Here is a 9,183-nt window from a genome sequence, read left to right as displayed (position 1 = left end):
ATTATCTACAATTTTATTATGCGCTAGAATTTGATTAATTGTCGCATCTCTGTTCTCCATGTTCTTTTGCATATTAACCAACATTGCTCTAATTTCCGCCAGAGAAGGGTCGGAAGATGAGGGGGTTTGTTGTGGTTGGTTCTTCTGGCTAGCATTGGGATGATAATATTTCTGCTGCTGTGGCGCCTGTGGTTCTTGTGGTGGTGAATTTTGAACATTAGTGCTCCGGTAGGAAAGGTACGGATGATTCCGATACCCAGGATTGTAGGTGTTGGAGTATGGGTTATTCTGCCTATAAGCTTGGAAGGCATTAACTTGCTCCACGGAACTCCTGCAATCTTCCTCCCAATGACCTACAATACCACAATTTTCACAGAAGGCCTCATTAGAATTATTATTAATTGCAGAAACATTAGCTACATTAGTAGTGCTCAGATTATCTAATGTTTGGCAAATAGAGGTTAGTTGAGCTTGCAAAAAGGATACAAAGTCGACACTATGCTTCCCCTTGTTAGCAAATCCTCTAGGGTTCCCATATTGGGAATTGTGTATCTCCATGTCTTCAATAACCTGACCTGCATCATCAGCATTAAGATTCATAAATCTCCCACTAGCTGCAGAGTCTAAAATTATTCTAGAGGAATTTCCAATGCCGTTATAAAAGGCTTGGATTAATTGCCATTGCGCTAAGTTATGGTGAGGGCATTCTCTTTGTAAGTCCTTGAACCTCTCCCAAGCCTCATATAAAGATTCATCGGCTTCTTGGGCAAAGTTCTGGATCGCACTCCGTAGTACTGCTGTTCTCTCTGCAGGATAATACTTGTTATAGAAATTCAAAACAAGAGTTTCCCAGTCAGTTATACCAAGTGTAGTTCTATTTAAGCCATTAAACCACAATTTAGCTTTTCCAGCTAAAGAGAAGGGAAAGAGAATCTCCCTGATTTGGTCTTGAGTGACCCCGGCTTGCCTGATGGTGTTGCAATATTGACAATAGTCGGCAATGTGAAGATTCGGGTCCTCACCCTTGGCTCCACTAAATTTCTTCCTCTCTATCATCGTTATAAATTGAGGTTTAATTTCAAATTGAACCCCATCAAGAGCCGGAGTAGGGGTGAGATGTGGAAAATCCGTAAGCTTTGGTTGTGAATAATCACTAAGCTTCTTTGGAGCCGTCATCTCTGATTCTGCGTCTGATGATGTCTCTGAATCGCTAGAACCAGTTGGAGGATTTCGGTGATTATTGTTATTATCACCAGAATCCGCCAGGATTTGCTTGTAGAAATTTTTCTGTCTATGGAAGGAACGTTCGATCTCAGGATTGAATGGGATGTAACCTGATCTGGAACACCTGGGCATAAACAAAAACTAAAAGCAAATATGAGATTTGTCTCAGAGAACTAACGCTCTCTGAGACAAAGAAGGAAATAATCTAGACTACAAAAACAATCAGAAATAAAAATAAAACCGTTTCCCTGGCAACGGCGCCAAAATTTGACAGGGTAAAGTCGTATCCTCTAATCAAAAGTAATTCCTAAATCCTCTAACTAACGTAGATAGGGAAGTAGGGTCGAATCCACAGAGAAACGAGTCTTTCTATTCCTAATTAATTAATATAATCCAGATTATAAAGTAACCAATATATTGTAATCAAAGGAAACTAAACTACGAAGATTAAGAGTAGGGAGAAAACAATGAATAAAAAGATCTAGGGCATAGGTTCACCAATAAATAATACTCCAGGGTAAAACATAGTAATCAATCATTGACAAAGCATAAATAACACGATTAACAGGCTCTCGCAATTTATTAATCAACATAGATCTAACAGGCTCTCGCAATTTACTAGATCTAAGTTCTTATTGAAAATAGTCTTTAATATCAAATTAACATCTGCTCGATTCATCAATTTAATATTGCTATACTTTTACAAGCCACAATTGTAAAACGTTAAAACAATTCAATAAGAAATTATCATGCAATACCAATAATCACTAGTAGAAAATATGTAATGGCAAGCGGTTCAAACCCCCTAATGGGAAGCGGTTCTGAACCGCATGCTTTTAGGGACTTGCCATTAGCCTTTTACATGGCAAGCGGTTCAGAACCGCTTGCCATTTGTAGTGAATGGGCAGCGGTTTTGGCGCCAAACCGCTGCCCATTATGGCTATAAAAAATAAATTTTTTTTTTTTGGTGTTTTTCACTAAAATTGATACACGAACAAATGTAAAACCAATAATATTTAGATAAATTAATTGATTGTTGTAACTTATAAGTATTACATTTCATAAAAAAAAATTAATACAAGTAATAAAAATAATACAACAGCTTGATAAAAAAAAAAAACAAAACAGCTCTTGTTCACTTGCTCCACCACCACCACCGTCCACATGCACCACCACCGTCCACGCACGCGCACCACCACCATCCACCAAATCCCAGCCATTTTCGCGTAAAACGACCCCCACCATCCATCAGATCCCAGCCCATTCGCCCACCAAGACCCCCACCAAAATCCCCACCAACACCAGATCCCAACCTACTTCGCCCACCACGACCCCCACCAAAACCCCCACCAACACCAGATCGGCCTGAAACAAATCAATTCAACCACACATCACCATAAAATTAAAAAAAAAAAACTTAAAAAAATAAAAATTACCATGAATTCCACCATAACCTCGAAATTGGCTTGAAATTTGGGTTTTAAGGGTCAAATTCGACCAAGAAAACTCTAGATCTAGAGTTTTATGGTCGAATTTGACCTAAAAAACTCGAAAATTATGGTCTAAACTCGAATTTGCTCGAAAAGGATGGTCTATGCTCGAATTTGCTCGAAAATATGATCGAAAATTTGCTCGAATTTGCTCGAAAATTTGTTCGAATTTGCTCGAAAATATGGTCTAACTCATGGAGATGGAGAACGGAGATGAGAGAAGAAAGAAACGGAGATGAGAGAAGAAAGAAAAGGAGATGGAGGAGAGCTGGAGAGAGTGAGGGCGTGAAAATGGAAGGGAGGAGGAGAGAGAGCGTGAGAAATAGAGAGGAGGAGGAGAGAGAACGTGCGTGAAAATTGAGGGGAGGAGGAGAGAGAGCGTGAGAAATATAGAGGAGGAGGAGAGAGAGCGTGAGAATTAGGGTTTTTTAAAGAAATGGCAAGCGGTTCATGTTCCAAACCGCTTGCCATTTACAATTTGGCAAGCGGTTCACCCTAAACCGCTTGCCATTTACAACATTGCAAGCGGAATTGCAAAACCGCTTGCCATTTGGGGCTTCCCATTACATTTATTCTACTAGTGAATCAATAATACACTACAAGAAAACAACAAAATTGCGACGGAAAAAGTTCGTCGTAAAATATGTCAATTCCGTCGTAAAGTAGGGTTACGACGGAATTCCGTCGTAAATGGTTGTCGGAAAACCCTTTGTAGGAAAATGGCCATATTACGACGGAATTTCCGTCGTAAACCAACTTTACGACGGAATTTACGACGGAAATAATATCGTCGGACTTGGAATTGGCCTTTATTGAAGATCCGTCGCAAACTTGCGACGGAACAGTTTCCGTCGCAAACTTTAGGTTACGACGGAATTTTCCGTCGTAAAATATAATTTACGACGGAATTTTCTGTCGTAATTTATAATTTACGACGAAAAAAAGCCTCGCAAAATATAATTTACGACGGAAAATGCGTCGCAAACTCTAATTTATGACGGAATTTTCCGTTGCAATGTCCATATTTGCGACGGAAAATTTCGTCGTTATTTGTAATTTGCGACGGAATTTTCCATCGTAAATTGTATTTTGCGACAGAAAATTTTGTCGCAAACTATACATTTCCGACAGCAATTTCCGTCGCAAATATGTACATTACGACGGAAAATTCCGTCGTAAATTATATTTCCAGCCCAAAACAAATTTTTGTAATTTTCTGCATTTTCAAACCTGAATTTTTTTAATGATAAATCGACAAAAAAAAAAAAAACTAAATATTGAGTCCTAAAATTGTTGTTTTAAAAAAATTAATTACCGACCTACGAAATTATATTTATGTACATATATATATAATAATTATGTCCTAGTACAAAAGATAGTCCACATTTTGGTATCTATACCAAACAAAAGCTAGGTTAGAGTGATTCTATGCTAGACTAAAGCTAAGCTACGCAATCGCCTGGAAACCCTGGCCTGCTCCACCACTACCCGGGTCGTCCCTAGGGTCTCGATGTTGAGGATGAATGGTGGAACATGAGTCGTTGTTGGTGAGACGACTCATCATCTCATCCATACTCTCCTTGTGTCTCCTCTCCATTTCAGCCATTCGGGCTTCCATTTGAGTTTGGAGAGCTTGCACCCTGTGTTCCATCTGGTCTTGCATTTGAGAAATGACAGACGGCGTGTATTGCTGTGAAGAACGGGAACCTCGACCCATCTGTTTGCCATAGTAGAGCTCTGCACTTTGGCCAAGTCCCTTCACACGCCCCTTCTTATTGCACCCACCAACCGACTCCCAGTACAACTCATTGGGACTCTTCTGAACCCCCTGACTCCTTGTTTCTTCGAGTTTCTTCTGGTAGGTCTCCTACAAAATAGTGAAGATAATAAAAAATATTGTTAAAAAAACAACCAACAATATAAGGTAAGGTTTCTTTCTTCTAACATTCCAATATCACATACTTTTAGGTTCCTAAGGATAGAAATAAAGAGAAATAAGCACATAAGTCAATTTTCGACCCTAACTCATCCAAAATCATCCAAATTTGGCCTATATGGCTAAAACCATGCCTATTTTCTAAGTTTTCAAGCAAATGGACTCGTTCTTTCTTCTAACATTCCAATATCACATAATTTTAGGTGCCTAAGGATAGAAATTAAGAGAAATAAGCACATATGTCAATTTTCGACCCTAACTCATCCAAAATCATCCAAATTTGGGCAATAAGGCTAAAACCATGCCTATTTTCTAAGTTTTCAAGCAAATGGACTCGCTCTTTCTTCTAACATTCCAATATCACATATTTATAGGTGCGTAAGGATAGAAATTAAGAGAAATAAGCACATATGTCAATTTTCGACCCTAACTCATCCAAAATCATCCAAATTTGGCCTATATGGCTAAAACCAGGCCTATTTTCTATGTTTTCAAGCAAATGGACTCGTTCTTTCTTCTAACATTCTAATATTAATTGCTTTTAGGTGCCTAAAGGTAGAAATTAAGAAAATTAAGCACATATGTCAATTTTCAACCCTCACTCATCCAAAATCATCCAAATTTGGCCTATATGGCTAAAACCATGCCTATTTTCTAAGTTTTCAAGCAAATGGACTCGTTCTTTCTTCTAACATTCCAATATCACATACTTTTAGGTGCCTAAGGATAGAAATTAAGATAAATAAGCACATATGTCAATTTTCAACCCTAACTCATCCAAAATCATCCAAATTTGGCCTATATGGCTAAACCATGCCTATTTTCTAAGTTTGAAAATGGACTCGTTCTTTCTTCTAACATTCCAATATTAATTTCTTTTAGGTGCCTAAGGGTAGAAATTAAGAAAATTAAGCACATATGTCAATTTTCAACCCTCACTCATCCAAAATCATCCAAATTTGGCCTATATGGCTAAAACCATGCCTATTTTCTAAGTTTTCAAGCAAATGGACTTGTTCTTTCTTCTAACATTCCAATATCACATAATTTTAGGTTCCTAAGGGTAAAAATTAAGAGAAATAAGCACATATGTCAATTTTCGACCCTAACTCATCCAAAATCATCCAAATTTGGGCAATAAGGCTAAAACCATGCCTATTTTCTAAGTTTTCAAGCAAATGGACTCGCTCTTTCTTCTAACATTCCAATATCACATATTTATAGGTGCGTAAGGATAGAAATTAAGATAAATAAGCACATATGTCAATTTTCGACCCTAACTCATCCAAAATCATCCAAATTTAGGCAATAAGGCTAAAACCATGCCTATTTTCTAAGTTTTCAAGCAAATGGACTCGCTCTTTCTTCTAACATTCCAATATCACATATTTATAGGTGCGTAAGGATAGAAATTAAGAGAAATAAGCACATATGTCAATTTTCAACCCTAACTCATCCAAAATCATCCAAATTTGGCCTATATGGCTAAAACCATGCCTATTTTCTAAGTTTTCAAGCAAATAGACTCGTTCTTTCTTCTAACATTCCAATATTAATTGCTTTTAGGTGCCTAAGGGTATAAATTAAGAAAATTAAGCACATATGTCAATTTTCAACCCTCACTCATCCAAAATCATCCAAATTTGGCCTATATGGCTAAAACCATGCCTATTTTCTAAGTTTTCAAGCAAATGGACTCGTTCTTTCTTCTAACATTCCAATATCACATACTTTTAGGTGCCTAAGGATAGAAATTAAGATAAATAAGCACATATGTCAATTTTCAACCCTAACTCATCCAAAATCATCCAAATTTGGCCTATATGGCTAAACCATGCCTATTTTCTAAGTTTGAAAATGGACTCGTTCTTTCTTCTAACATTCCAATATTAATTTCTTTTAGGTGCCTAAGGGTAGAAATTAAGAAAATTAAGCACATATGTCAATTTTCAACCCTCACTCATCCAAAATCATCCAAATTTTGCCTATATGGCTAAAACCATGCCTATTTTCTAAGTTTTCAAGCAAATGGACTTGTTCTTTCTTCTAACATTCCAATATCACATACTTTTAGGTTCCTAAGGGTAAAAATTAAGAGAAATAAGCACATATGTCAATTTTCGACCCTAACTCATCCAAAATCATCCAAATTTGGGCAATAAGGCTAAAACCATGCCTATTTTCTAAGTTTTCAAGCAAATGGACTCGCTCTTTCTTCTAACATTCCAATATCACATATTTATAGGTGCGTAAGGATAGAAATTAAGATAAATAAGCACATATGTCAATTTTCGACCCTAACTCATCCAAAATCATCCAAATTTAGGCAATAAGGCTAAAACCATGCCTATTTTCTAAGTTTTCAAGCAAATGGACTCGCTCTTTCTTATAACATTCCAATATCACATATTTATAGGTGCGTAAGGATAGAAATTAAGAGAAATAAGCACATATGTCAATTTTCAACCCTAACTCATCCAAAATCATCCAAATTTGGCCTATATGGCTAAAACCATGCCTATTTTCTAAGTTTTCAAGCAAATAGACTCGTTCTTTCTTCTAACATTCCAATATTAATTGCTTTTAGGTGCCTAAGGGTATAAATTAAGAAAATTAAGCACATATGTCAATTTTCAACCCTCACTCATCCAAAATCATCCAAATTTGGCCTATATGGCTAAAACCATGCCTATTTTCTATGTTTTCAATGAAATGTAAGGTTTCTTTCTTCTAACATTCCAATATCAATTGCTTTTAAGTGCCTAAGGATAGAAATTAAGAGAAATAAGCACATAAGTCAATTTTCAACCCTAACTCATCCAAAATCATATAATAAGTGTTTACCGCAATCCTTTTTGCTTTGTTGTTGGAAGCCACTTGGCCTTTTCCAGGCACTTCCTTGAAGTGTGTCTTCAAGAAAAGATCATGGGAATTTGGTAATTGGCCTTGGTTTTTTGCAGCCTTTATATGTACATGCAGAAAATCAATGAAAACATGTTAGCCCACCAAAATTCATTAATAGACAAATGACTTAATTGTTACTGGACATATTGTAGGAACCTTACCATCCTTTTAGCATGTTGTACAGATGACATTGAACCTTGAAAGTGGGTCGATTCAACGACATTTTCCATGGATCCGCCTCTTCGGTTCTTCTTGTTTTGTTCCGACCGCTTCTTATATTTTGGATCGGTGGCAACAATTCGCATCATGCCTTCGTGGACATCCTTATTAAGCCATCTTGGTTTGCGACCATCCAGCTTGTGTGTGATGTTGTAGAACGTGTCACGTAGGCGATTTGCAAACTTTTCTTCAAAAGTGTCCTTCACTTGGTTGTTTAACTCAGGTGTCCACTTGAATTTTTTCTGCAAATCAAGAAAATGTCTTTATTACAAAATTCAACTCCATCAATATAATTTATAAACGTGTATTATGTTAGGTTAAAGTTATCATACGTTGAACAAGTTCCAAAAGTGCTCTCTCGAATCTTCATCAACCTCTCCATAATTCCTCCAAGGCTCAACATAGTAGCCGGTTAGCGAGTCGGAGAGCACATTCTTCACCGGGATATCATCAAACCTATAATAAAGGATAGACATTCATGTAAGTAGATAATCAACAAAAAGTGAACAAGACATGGTTATAGTAATACAAATTCACTTTATCAAAGTAAATACGAATTTAAGGATATTTCATTATACAAATACATACGCACCAAAGTGTGGAAGGGTCCAACTCTAGCAAGTCATTAGGATGCGGGTCCTGTAGCTCCTGTTCCTGATGCTCCTGTTGCCCTTGTACATTCCTGACGATTTCTTGAGAGGCCCCCAAATCATGTGCCTCCTCTTCCTCTATTGACTCGTCCTCGTCAACACGTACAACCTGAGATTTCCCCTTAGACTTTCTCCTCTTGGACGTTTTTCCTTTATTTCCTCCTCCCATGATGACCACCTGAAAAAGTTGTTAGTACCATGATCGCACATTGTAAATTCATAAATTAGATCCATAAGACATTAAAATAATAAAACGAGACCAAAAATGTAAAGCAATATTACAAGTCCGAGTAGTCATTAAAAACTAAACATTCGAAGACAATAGTTAAAGGAGTAACTACATATTGTCCTCTTCATTACTCTTATCACTACTACCGCTATCATTATCACTATCATTATTACTATCACTAGTGTCATCTAAAAATACATCGATGTCCTCTTCTTTGTCACTGTCACTGGAGCCAATGCTTTCTTCTTCTTCTTCATCGCTTGAGATAATAAAGCCATCGTCATCATCATCATCACTATCAAGTTCATAGTCTGGAATGTCATTTGGTGGACAAAGTGTTGCATGTACTTGTAGTGAAGGACCCTGCAAAAAATCTAAATCCACCGGAGCATCAATCACCGACCTTGCATGAGTTCTAAATACAGCCCACCATTGAACCCGATCACGTTTAAGGCTAGGGTAAGATGCATAATACACTTGAGACACTTGGTAAGATAAGACAAATGGATCATACTTGGGATACTTCTTAGT

The 9,183-nt window shown here is 37.1% G+C and overlaps 1 non-coding gene across 1 annotated transcript; it reads left to right on the top strand.

Moving 5' to 3' along the window:
• Nucleotides 1-688: 688 nt before the first annotated feature.
• Nucleotides 689-795, top strand: LOC145629565 (small nucleolar RNA R71). Its single transcript, XR_014111730.1, has one exon. It is a non-coding gene; the product is annotated as a small nucleolar RNA R71 (small nucleolar RNA).
• Nucleotides 796-9,183: the final 8,388 nt, after the last annotated feature.

Source organism: Chenopodium album, chromosome 4, assembly GCF_948465745.1.
Source record: "Chenopodium album chromosome 4, dcCheAlbu1.1, whole genome shotgun sequence".
Taxonomy (NCBI): Eukaryota; Viridiplantae; Streptophyta; class Magnoliopsida; order Caryophyllales; family Amaranthaceae; genus Chenopodium; species Chenopodium album.
This window is presented reverse-complemented; position numbering and strand designations above follow the sequence as displayed.